The sequence below is a fragment of the Antechinus flavipes genome, chromosome 3, assembly GCF_016432865.1.
Source record: "Antechinus flavipes isolate AdamAnt ecotype Samford, QLD, Australia chromosome 3, AdamAnt_v2, whole genome shotgun sequence".
Taxonomy (NCBI): domain Eukaryota; kingdom Metazoa; phylum Chordata; class Mammalia; order Dasyuromorphia; family Dasyuridae; genus Antechinus; species Antechinus flavipes.
Window position 1 is genome coordinate 634,883,144 of NC_067400.1, and position 13,623 is coordinate 634,896,766.

Below are 13,623 nucleotides of genomic sequence, written 5' to 3' on the forward strand. Positions count from 1 at the left end.
AGATGGACAGCTCACAGGGGAAGTTCTGACAAAAGGTGATCCTCTGGAGAAAGAAATGGCAAATCACCTCAGTATCTCTGCTAAGAAAACATCATGGACAGTACTAATACCATCAAAGAGAATTTTAAATAGACTCATGTAGATTGATCATTTTTGAAATCTGCAGCATCATAATGAAAGGTTTTATTCTGACTTAGTTTAGGAGGAAAAATGAATAAATAACTTAGGAAAGAGTTTTTTTTTCCCAGTTTGATCTGTTTGATATCCCCTCTGTTTCTATTTTTTTAATATCATTTTATTTTCCCCCAACTATGTTTAAACTACGTGTAACAATAAAATACGTGTTAAACATTCATTGATTTTTATTAAAATTTGAGTTTCAAATTTTATCTCACCTCTCCCTCTTCTTAGTCCTCCCTGAAGCAGAGAGCAATCTGATATGTCATATGCACAATCATATATTGTGCATAACAACATTTCCTTGTTATTTATTTAGTGCAATAAGGCAAATGAAAGAAGGGCAAAAAAAAAAGCAAGAAGAAAAAAGGAAGGAAGGAGGGAATGAGGAAAAGAAGGAAGGAAAGAAGGAAGGAAGGAAGGAAAGAAGGAAGGAAGGAAGGAAGGAAAGAAGGAAGGAAGAAGGAAGGAAGGAAGGAAGGAAGGAAGGAAGGAAGGAAGGAAGGAAGGAAGGAAGGAAGGAAGGAAGGAAGGAAGGAAGGAAGGAAGAAAAGGAAATAAAGGTGAAATGAATGAAAAAAGAAATGAAGGAAGAGAAGAATAGTATATTTTAATCTGCTTTGGAAAAGCATCAGTACTGGGTTAGCTAGGTGGCATAGTTGGTAGAGCAACAGCCTTGAAGTCAGGAGGACTTGAGTTCAAATCTGGTCTCAGACACTTAAGACTTCCTAGCTGTGTGACCTTGGGCAAGTCACTTAACCTCAATTGTCTCAGAAAAAAAAAGTGAGTACTTTCTCTAGAGATGGATAGTATTTTTATTATGAGTTCTTCATAACAGTCTTGGATCATTATATTGCTGAGAAGCAATGTCAGTTCATCATACTATATTATTGTGTTCTGTTCTGTTGCTTCTACTCACTTCAGTTTCTATTGGTTCATGTAAATCTTTGCTGGTTTTCTAAATATACCATTATACAATATGCCATTACAATCAGATATCACATCCTGTTCAGGCATTCCCCAATTCTTACCAATTCTTAGCCACCACAAAAAGAGCTGTTATGAATAATTTTGTGCAAATAGATTCTTCTCCTTGCCGCTCCTCCCCCCCCCTTTTTTACCTCTGTTGGATACAGGCCAAATAGTCAGATCAAAGGGTGCAAAGTTTTATATTCTATTGAGAATAGTTCCACATTGCTCTGCAGAATAGTTGGATCAGTTCACAACTCTACCAACAGTGGATTAGTATTCTACTTTTTCCACATTCCCTCCTACATTTATTATTTTCCTATTATTTTGTAGATAATCTGATCAGTATCTTGTGGTGTCAGGTGGTACCTCAGAAATGTTTTAATTTGCTTTTATGTAATCAGTAGTGATTTAGAAGTTATATGAGTACAGATAGTTTTGATTTGTTTATCTGAAAGCTGCCAGTTCATATCCTTTGACCATTTGTCAACTGAGGAATTACTAGTATTCTTATAAATTTGTTATCTACATACTTGACAAAAGAGGTCTTTATCATAGATACTCATAAAATTTTATCCTAGTTTTGTGTTTTTCTTCTAATTCTGGTTGCATTGGTTTTGTTTGTGCAAAAACTTTTCATTATTATAGAGTCAAAATTATGCATTTTACATTTTGTGATGTTTTCTATATCTTATTTCATGCTAAATTCTTCCATTCTCCATAGATTTGACAGTTAAATTGTTCCATGGTCTTCTAATTTGCTACTAGTATCACCATTGTTGAATAAATCATGTATACATTTTGACCTTCTTTTCTTATACAGTGTGAAATGTATGTCTGTAACTAGTTTCTGCGATATTATTTTCCAGTCTTCCAAGCAGTTTTTATCAAATAACGAATTTATGTCCAAAAAGCTTAAATCTTTGGGTTTATTAAATATTAGATTACTATGGTCATTATTGATCGACCAGTCTATTTCTTAGCTAGGGCCAAAGTCTTTTGAGAATTACCACTTCGTAATGAAATTGGAGATCAGGTATGACTAAGCCACCTACCTTCACATTTTTGCATTGATTCTCTGGATATTCTTGACCTTTCATTCTTCCACCTGAATTTTATTTTTTCTAGCTCTATTAAATAATTGTTGCCATGGCAATAAGAAAATTAATTAAGACAGAAATGTCAGTTTTGTTGTGTTGGCTCATTTCTTAATAGTCATTAAAGGGATCTTTGTTTCCCAGGCTATTCAGCACTCTGGGCAACTTCTAATTTCTGGTTCATCAGACAAAAAGAGATCTGCAAGATATGGCTCTGGCCATTAATATTTTATTTGTCAACAATTCCTTTGTGATTTCATGGTTCAGAGTGAAATTGTAACATTAGATTTATCTCGGGAAGCATCATGAGCCAGAGCACATGGCACTAAAAGAACTAATATTCTATTAATGTATAGGTTTGCCTGGATGGCTACTTCTCTTCCTTTCTGCCTCTCTTCTTCAGCAATGCTAGAGTTTTCTGAAGAACAAATTGAGTTAAAAGAAGAAGAGAAGAAGAAATCCAGGAAAATGCCTGAAGAGGAGAAGATGATGAACATATAAAGAGAAGAATAGAAAATTTCAGGCTGAAGCTAGAAAGAGAACATCAAGCCTGTCGCATATGGTGACCACTCACTCTTCCAGGAGAACCCTGAATGTCTTGGTTACCTGAGGAAACACTAACATTTCTATTGGGTGGAACAGTACATTCACTGAAAGATCTCTGAAGAAGTTGTTCAGTAATATTGAAGATATTAGAGTATCATGACTCTCTCCTTCACTTGCCTTTACCTTCCATTTTCCCTATGTTATCTGGACTCATTTTGAATTTTAGGGTAAATTCTCTGTGATGAGTCCTTCTTTGCATTGTCTGCACTCTTTTTGTTAGTTAGCATATTTCCAGAGCATCTTTATCTACTTCTGATCATAATCCCTTTACTTCTTCTAGTCAATTAAATAAAATGTTTGATAAGCACTCAGTCTGCCCCTAGAATTGTTTCCCTCTGTGTCCATCCTTTATATAGAATTTCAATTCCCTCCAGAATAGACATCCTTTCTGTTGCATACTTCCCTTTCCCATACTTTTCAGTTGAGACCCTGCCATATACATTATTTTCGGTTCTTTATTTGAATGTCATCCTCAGCCAAGATATTGTCATGCCTTTATTCTAGGCTACTGTCTAATAAATGCTTATTCCCTTTCTTTCCCTCTTTTCCCTTATTGCTAAGTAAATGACTATATTTGATATCTAATTGTGCCATTATTGTGAATAGCTGCTTTGTATTAATAAACATTGGCAGGGACTCAAAAACTAGTCATGAAAGAGGAAGTTATTTTCTCCACAAAAGAATCACTGTAGAATTTTGACAAAATTTAAGTGTAACACTGATTCTGAGGTCATTTTTCTATGAGAACCAGGACCTGACATTATAAAAGTAGTTGGGAAACGCAATCTTGCTCATGGGATGAGTAGATGTTCCCATGACCATAACAGAAGTATGCAAAGTTACCAACATGAGTGATCCACTCTACTGAGTAATTACATACAACTGGGGAAATAATAGAAACAGTTTACCCACTAGCAGCAACTGCCAGAGATAATTTAGTCAGCCAGCCAAAAAGGATTTATTAAGCACCTGCTACTTGCCAGCACAGTAGTAAAACAAGAGATATAAGAAATGGATGGAGAAACCAGCTCCCAAAAATGGGTCAAATGTTCTCCCTGCTAGAGATGCTTCATGAAGAAGGAAAATGGATGTGATAACCACCCAATGTTCCAATTTCTCTTTCAGATCCTGTATGTCGCCAGGAATCCAAGAGACATCCTTGTATCTTTATACCATTTTAAAAATCATATCCCCTCTTACCCGTTATGTCCAACTTTTGAGCATTTCTTTGAAGAGTTCCTGCAGGGAAATGGTGAGTGAAGAAGGAATGATGGAGCTGCATCTTACTTCCCATCTTTATCAGTTGTCTCTATTTTCTCTGCACCTTTTTGCCATCATAATGAAAATCCCTATTTTCTTGATATCTTTTCATTTCCTGGGAGGCACAATCCTTCCAACAGCTCAGCAATATAGACAGGGCAATGACTGCCACCCCCACCTTAGAGAAGAGTGTTAGAAGTGAAGACTACAAAAGTGATTTTTTTAAGACTATATGACCAAGAAATTTTCAGAGCTGACACTCATTTGGAGCCCAGGCTTTTGGAATCCAAGACCAGTGCTCTTTCTGAAAAGCAGAGTCTCAAAAGACCAACCAGTTCCAAGGGTGGATTGAAATGTAAATCATTCAAATTCCCCTACTTCCTCCATAGTGAAGTTTTAATGTCATTTACTTCAAGGGGCCCAACCTAGCTTTTGTCTTGCTGAGAACTCTGAGGCTAAGGCCAGCACCTGAACCAAGTTCTGGGTTGTACTAGTGACTTCCCTGGGGCTCTTCTCCTAGCTAGCCTTCTCTTGTTTGACATTTTTCTGTGACTGGGAACCAAGCTCCCTCTCCTCTCTCAACCCCACCATTCTCCCTAATCTCCCTGCCAGACACACACTGTACAGTAAGAGCAGAACTTCTTTGACCATGACTCTCATTCTGACAAGCATCTAGGGCAGAGTAAGCATCTTATCAATCTGAAACATAAATAACCTGGGCTCCCATCCTTCCTTTTCCATTCATTTCCAGTTTTTTTTGGGTCCTGGTTTGACCACATCAAAGGATGGCTATCCGTGAGAAATTCAGAGAAGTTCTTGTTCCTAACCTATGAGGAACTTCATCAAGTAAGGTCCCTGTCCTTTTCTCTTGTCCCCTTTCCAGGGGTCCCTATTAATGTTACTGCCTTCCCTTTCTCAATTATTTCCAATTTATCTTGCATGTATCTTAGTTCTACATGACAAATTGCATATTGTTTTAGTCAGAAAAGGAACACTATTTTCTAAGGACTATGTGCCAGGTATTTTGCTAAGTGCTAGGAATACAAAGAAAGGCAAAAGATAGTTCTTGCCCTCAAACAGCATAAAATCTAATTGGGAATAAATGTGCAATTTGTTGTATGAATAAGACTGTGTAATAAATTGGACACATTCAGGAGACAGGCAGGCTAGAATGAGGAGGGTTTGGAAAAGGTTTCCTGTACAAGGGGGAATTTCAGTTAGGACATTAAAGAAGCCAAGAAAAGTAGAGAACTTTCCAAGCATGGGGGAAAGTCAGAACAAATGCCCAAAACCAAGACATGGAGGGCTGTGTTCATCAGAGGCTGAGGGGAAAGCAGACACAAACATCTAGAAATGGGACAGAGCACGCAGACCTCAGGAGAAAGCTGGAGTATCAACCCAGCATGAAACTGCATCAACAGAGCAGCCAAGAAAGAGAAAGGAGGAATGAGTCCCAGTTCAGAGAGACCAGACTCCATATGCCAGTATTTGGTTCTGAAAGTACCAACCTATGATGTAGTAACTTATTAAAAAAAAAAAAAAAAAAAACAGATCATCAAGTGTTCTTTATAGTACCTGCCAGTTCTGATCCTGGGTCCATCCTCTGGTCTAGTTAAGTCCCCTCACTCTGAATCTCCTCCATGGAGATCGTGGCATTTATCAAGAGTTCTTTGCAGGATATCTCCATATCTGTCAGATTTTCTCTGTGTGATTTGGAAACTTGGTGGGAAGAGCTCCCAAAATCCTGAATAAAAAGGAAGTCTTTTCTCCTTCTCAGAAATCTCTTGAGCTTTTCCTTACCCAACTTCCATATCTATTTTCCTTCCTGTTTGATCTCCCTTCTTTCCTTTTTTTATGGTTTTGTTCATCCTTTATCTCTTTCTTCTTCTATCTTCCTTCTTCTCTTCGTCTTATCTTTTTCTTCTCTCTTCATTTCTTAGTTTTAAAAAATTTTCCTCGGTGATCTCTTGCATTCTTCTCTATGACCTAACCTTTCTGGTTTTCTTTCCCCCACTTTCTCTAATCTCTTTTCCCTCTCTCCTTCCTCTCCTCAACCACTCCATCTCTTTAATAACATATAATTTGCTTTTCCCCATCTACTCAGTATTCTTTAACTTCCCCTTCAAACTCTTCTTCCAACTTGCTCTTTCTTACTTTTCCCCTTCATATCTTCTTCCTGTTTTCTTTCTTTCTCTTTGTCTCTTTTTTCCTGTTTTCTCTTCCTTTCTGTCTTTTCTTCTACCTCCTTTTCTACCTTTTTCATTTCTCTCCTTTTTTTTTCTTTTTTCCTTTTACTCCAATATATTTTCCTTTTTTCTGTTTCCTTTAACTCCATCTCTTCTTCCAGTTTTTCTTTTCTTTCTTTCCCTACATTTCTTGTCCCTATTTTCCTTTTTCTTTTCCTCCATCTCTTCCTTCTATTCTCTTTCTTCATTTCTTTTTCTTCAACTCTTCTTTCTATTTTCATTTAATTTCTTTCTTTTTCTCCATCTCTCCGTTTTGTTGTTTCTTCCTTTGTCTTTGCCTTTATTTTCCTGCTTTTTTCCTCTAGTGCTTCTGTTTACTTTTCCCTTTTCTCCTCATCTGTTCCTACTGTTTTCTTCTTTTTTTATTTGCTTCAGTTCTTCTCTTTTCTTCTGTTCTTTATCTCCACCTCCCATACCAGCTCTTCATCCACTCACCATAATTTCTTAGTTTACCTCCATTCCTCTTCTCTACTCTACCTTCAAATTTTCTTCTTTCTCTTCTTCTCTACTTGATTGCTTTTGCCCTCCTGCTTCAGATTTTGTCCTCCTTCCCATTCCCACTACTCCCTAGTACCAACTCCAATCTCTTTTCTCCCTGTACTTAGTGCTTTCACTCTTTCCCTCACATCTTTCCTTTCAGATTATTCTTTCTCTCTTCATCTAAAATCCCTGTTTCTTCTTCTCTTACACTTTTTGCCTCCCCCTTTCCCTCCTTTTCTTTCTCTAAGACATTTTCATCCCACTATTACAGGTTGTATGTTTTTCTAGAATCTTAAGGTCAGTGTGGAAAAACTTTGCCAATTCTTGGGCAAGGAGCTGAGTGAGAAAGAAATCAATTCAGTCATGAAGAATGCTTCCTTCCAAGTCATGAAAAAGCACATCATGGAAAACAAAGAACCTATGCCTATAAAAAATATGGAATCTGTCAAAATTGTTTTGATGAGAAAAGGTGAGAAGCAATGGTCTAGGACCACTAGAGAGTTAAGTAGGTGGTTAGCCTCCCCTCCCCCCCATCCCAATTGACATCTAGGCAGTCAGAAACAGAATCAAAGAAGGTATATAGCACAAAACAGTAGGACAGAAAAGAGGCAGCCAAAGAATTTGTCCCGTTAATCTAATAGACTTTAGTATATTTTTATGCAATGACACACTCAGAGATAGAATGCATGAGTTTCCAAGAAAACCTCTATCAGGTTTTCCTGTAAGTGAGGAAAAACAAACAGAGGAGGAGTAAGAGGAAGAGGTAAGCCTTCCTGTCAATACTGCATGAATGATTAAGGATGAAGAGAAGAACTCCCTGGTTGCAGGAGAGGGTGCTATCCCATAAATATCAGTCACTGCAGTCTACCCATGACTCCTTCCTGAGTCAAGGGGGAAGGAGAAAGGGATGGGAAAAAATGATCACTACGGACATGACCCAAGAACCTGTTGCTCTCATTTCATATGTGACAGGAATTTGTGGAGACTGGAAAAACCACTTCACAGTGACTCAAATGGAAACATTCAACAAGCAGTACCAAGAGAAGATGAAGGAGATGGACCAGGATCTGTTCCCATGGGATCAATGCTGAGATGGAGAATATCTGGTGTTCTCTAATTCACCCATATATGATCAACAAATGATAATTCTGGCTCCTCCTTTGCATCCCTCTTCTACTTTTTATTCTCTTATTGCAATAACTAGTAGAAATAAAATTAGAATCGTGACACAGGACATCCAGGCTGCTTCCCAAAAGAAAGCTTCCAGTGTGGGTCCCTTACTCAGCATGCTAATTGTACCTTTGGCACACATATTCTGCATGCTATTGTGGAAAGATCCTTTTAAGCCTGTGATTTAAACATAAATGAATGCTGAATGTTGTAAGCATGTTCTACCTGTTGAGATGATGGTGACTATAATCATTTCTCAACAAATTCATAATGCTAAGAGATTATGTAATGTTAAATAATGCTTGCCTTGATGAAATAAATTTAATGACTTCAACCTGATCATGATGAATAGTTTGCAAAATGAGATATTTTTCATTGATCCATTGGTTTCTGGAACAGATCTAGCTTAAAATAACAACAACAGGATGTCCTTACAGTTAAACAAAGCTGCTTGTGTGACCTGTAAATTGCAACAAAGGATACATTACATATAAGGAAAGCTGGTGAAGAGATTTTTTTTGGAGTTTTGTAAATATAACCTGAAAAGCTTTAAAGGAAGGTAAAAAAAAGGACAGCTGTCCACCTATATTGACCAAAGTTGAGTCTATAGAGAATTATAGCCAGGTCCTGGTTAGTGTGCAGAATGAATCTCATAGATGCGCACATGCTTCACATTCACATTGCATTTTTCCATTGGGCTGTAGCCAGTGGATATATTTTTCATAATAATAACTGAATAATGACACCTAGAAGGCATAGGACCCCTTTATGTAATTCATCATTTCATTAATTAGGACCTAATTGTAGCCCAAATTTAGGAAAAATAATAGAGGGTGAGATACTGAGGAATTCAGAGGAAACAAAATCGAAGGAAGGAGTGAAAGCTATGCTATCACATATCCCTAAAAAAAATTTTAAGTATAGGTGTCAAGCTGATGAATTAGCCTAATATAAGAAATCAATTTTGAATAAAAATAATGAAAAGTTAATGAATCAGAATTTAAGCTCTCAGTCTATGTCAGGCACTTTGCTAAGCACTAGAGTTACAAATATCAAAAGCAAGACAGTCCCTGTACAGAAAGTTTACATTTTAATAGGAGAAACTAGCTATGTTTAGAAATTCTCTAGGGTTATCTGTGGCTCCCCCTCTCTGGTTTTTGGAGAAGCATCTGGATGTCTCTGTTCCTCCTCTCCAGTATTTCTTGTCCTCAAAGATTGAAGGGTATGCCAGTGGTGTGTGAAACCTGATACTGTGTAAAAAAGTGTGCAAAATGTTTAGAAGTATATGCAGAGGGGCAGCTAGGTGGCACAGTGGATTGAGCTCCAGCCCTGAAGTCAGGAGGACCTGAATTCAAATCTGGTCTCAGACACTTAACACTTCCCAGCTGTGTGACCCTGGGCAAGTCACTTAACCTCAATTGCCTCAGCAAAATAAATAAATAAATAAATGAAATCTATGCAGGTCCATTATCTGTTTTTATTGCTTGTGGCACACCCATGACTGCAAAAGCTTGTATAAGGAATTCAGTGACCACTTGGGCTGTCTCTTTTGTTGCTGGTTTTGCAAAAGTGATTCCTGAAAGTGTCTACCACACCATGGATAAAAGACAGACCACCAAAAGATTTATAATGGGTCACATTCATTTGCCGAATTTCATTGGGTCTTAAACTATGAGGGTTCTTCCCTGGAGGGAGCATAGGAACCGGGAAAGGAAGGCAAGCTGTACAGGCTTTTACTATGCTCCTAGATTCCTTTCTTGTTATTCCAAATTATAAACATAAAGCTCGAGCAGCGTGCTGGTATTTAAAATGATATTCTTGATTGGGCTGAATTAGGGAATGTTGGCTAACATGGTGAGAAAACGATCTGCCTTTTGAGTTTCTAAGAAAAATCGTTGCTAGAATACCAGTATGAGAGTGAACGTGGAAGAGGTAATCCTTAACTGGATGTTTTCTCACTTGCTCTTGAAGTTCCTTAAAAAGCTCAAATACGGCATAGGCTACAAATTTTATCTGAGCTGTGGCAATTCTTTGTACCACACCTACTGAGTGGGCTGAATCAGATATTCTATTTGTATCTCCTGGATAATAAGTAAGAACTAGCATAATTGTATACATCTCCTGCTGAGTGGACTGAAAAGGAGTTCTGACTACTCTTTTTTCAAAAATCCATGGCCAATAATGTAATAGCTGGATTATCATTAAGAGCACCCATATGTAAAATTTGGAGCTGTGCCCAATAAAATTTGCCAGCATACATTAATTATCCCAGATAATAGTATTATTCATTTAATGGCTTTTAAAGTGGTTCTAGTCACAAGCACTGGGTAAGGAGTAAGGCTTTGTTCTGGTTGTGCTCGGAGGTGCCTCTTGTGTAGCTGTGGGTGCCTCTTGTGTAGCAAAAATTGATATTTCCAAGGGTTTTTAAGTGACTCTTTCAACCACATTGGATAAAGCCTCTTTCAGAGACTCTTGGGCTTCTGTTGTTAGCTGATGGGGTCTATCTAAAGCAATGCCTCCACTTAAAATGTCATACAATGGTTGTAATTGATAAGTAGTTAAGCCTTACACTGGACACATCCATTGAATATCTCTATCAATTTCTGAAAGTCATTTAAGGTGTTCCAGTTCTCTCGTTCTAAAGAAAGTTTTTGTACTGTTAATTGTCTTGGGATATATTTCATACCCTAAATATTGAAAAGGAACAAAGTTTTGATTTTTTTCTGGAACTGTATACAAGTATCCTTACTGTTCCTATGGGCTTTTGTAGGCTTCCTTCTAACATTTGCTCCTCAGGGGCACACTCCAAGATATCATCTATGTAATATAACAACATAATAACATAACTTTTGGAAATGCTCTCTTACTAGAGTAAGAACATACATTTGACACATAGTAAGGTTGTTCTTCATTCTTTATGTCAAAACTGTCCATTCAAATGTTTTATAAGACTCAGCTAAATTAATGCTGGGCACTGAAAAGGCAAAACTTTTTATATTCTCTGTCTGGATCCTACTGGAATCCTTACAAAGTGTTAAGTTATTAGAATAGATAGAGACAATAATTATCTAATTTAGCATGGTTCAGTGTGATTGATCTGATCCTACAAGGAGATATTATGGGCCAGAACTTGAAACAAGGTACTAAGTGGAATTGAGGAGGCAATGTTTAAATCTCATTTAGAATTGATTTAATCCTACAACAAATAATGGTTTCCCAGTGATATAATGATTGGTGTGTACTCAGTGTACAGCGTATAAACAAGAAGCTCTCAGGGCCAGGCACAGAAACACAGAAGCCCACTCTCAGAGGTGAAGACAGATTCATTCCACATTCCACCTTTGTGCTGTCTGGAGACATTCGGAGGGAGCTAGGGGCTGAAGCTCAAGACTTTGAAGGACACGATAAAGGAATGGATTTTAACTCCTGGCTGTGTTTGAAGTGATTATTACTTTGAACTAAAACTAAGGCTGCCTCTAGAAAACCTACCCAAGATACCTGCTCCCAGAGAACCATCATATATTATAAAAAAAGAAGAACACCACATTTTGGTGTCCAAACGTGGGGCTGACAGGACCCTGATCTCAGATCCTGAATTCAGGGGAAAATCCTCTGATCCTGAATCCAGTGGAAAAGTCTCCTCAACCCAGAAATTAGGGTGAGTACAACAAAGAAATTTTGTTAAAAGAGTTAAAGTAGAATTTTAGCTAAGATGGGGCAGATATTTAGAAAACAGCCTTCTGTTTCTGTTCAAGGAAAATGTTTAGAGAGCATTGCCAAGGTTATGGAAAGCCAAGGTTTGATTATAATTTTGGAGCAGTTTACTGAACTTTTAGAAATTGTAAAGCACATAAGTCCTTGGTTCTCTATGGAAAAAGAATTGGATCCAAATGAGTGGAAATTAGTAGGAGAGCAACTAGGTGAATACTACAATTCTAATTCAAACTCAATGGAGTGGAAATTAGTAGAAGAGGATCTTTGACAATTCTGCAATAAAAATGGACCTGACTCAATTTCCAAAGAAACACTTAATACATACAATTTAATATAACTGGCTTTGGGAAATAATATAAGTGTTAGAATAAGGAAAAAGAAGAAAGAGCAGGAGGGAGAAGTGCCAACTAAACTAGGTGAAAAGGAGGAAGAATCAGATAAGAATGGAATAAGTACAATTTTGAGTGTGATATTTCACAGCAGGAGAAATTAGATCATTTCACATTTCATGACCCTCCCCCCCTCAATTAACCCTTCATGGGTGGAGGAAGAAGGAGGGGGGGAGAGGCAGAAACACAATCAGCATCTCCTGTGAAGCAGACTATGACAAGATTAGAAAAGGCTTTGATTAAGCAAAAAATGAAGGAGAAGATATATCTGATTTTATAAATGCATATCCTGTGATTGAAGAGAGTGACTCTTCAGATCAAAAAGGGAGAAGACACATTGCTTTTAATCTGGAAAAAAATAAGGATTTGAAAAAGGGATGCACTCTTTATGGGGCTACATCATTTTATGTGAAGATGTTACTAGATAATTTGTCTTACAAAATCTTACCCCCAAATGATTGGAAATCCATATCTAGGACATGTTTAGAACCTGGACAAAATTTGTTGTGGCTTTCAGAGTTTCATGAATTATGTAGGGTTCAAGCCCAATGCAATAGGCAAACAGGAGCTATTGAACAAATCGCTTTTGACCAACTAGTTGGTTAAGGTCAGTATGGAGAGCATTCAGAACAGATTTATTATCCTATACCAGTGTATGAGCAAATTTCTAAGGCTGCCATAAAAACTTGGAATTCTCTCCCTGGACAGAAAGATGGATGTAAAGCCTTCACAAAAATAGAGCAAGATCCCAATGAACCTTTTGCAGATTTTGTGGAATGTTTGCCAACAGTTGTAACAAGAACCATTGGAAATAATGCAGCTACAGAAATAATGACCAGACATCTGGCTAAGGAAAATGCCAATGAGGTTTGCAAAAGAATTATATGGGGACTAGACAAAGATGCTCCTTTAGAGGAGATCATAAGGTGCTGTGCCACAGTGGGCACAAATGCTTATTATATTCAGACTATGATGAACATGGGAAGACAGAGTCCCTCTTGGCAAGGGACTTCTAGAGAAACTCATAGATTTTTTTCAGTGTGGAAAAATAGGACATCTTAGGGCTCAGTGTAGGTACAGAGATAGAGTAAGATGAGAGGCTGAGAGAAAACCCAAAATCCCATGTCCAAAATGTAACTGAGGCTTCCACTGGGCCTCAGACTGTAGATTGACTCAGGGAAATGAGAGACAGGGCCCAGTTCCAAAATATCAATAAAAAAACAGGTGGAGCATGATGGCACTGAGGTTACATCCAGAGAGTCTTTAGAAGTTCAGGACTCTGAAGTGATCAACTAACAGAAAAGCAATCAGGATTACGATTGGGGAGAATAGAAGCTTTTTACCCAACAGGGCAGTGTCCAGTGCAAACAGTTCCAATGTAATTGCCACATGATGATGAGAAATCCCAAAAGTGGTAAATAGAATGGAATTAGATAGATTAACTGCCTGGAAGAGAGGGTTTGCTTGTATTTTTGCAGACAGAGAAGGAAATAGATAGAGAAGGAATCAGATGGG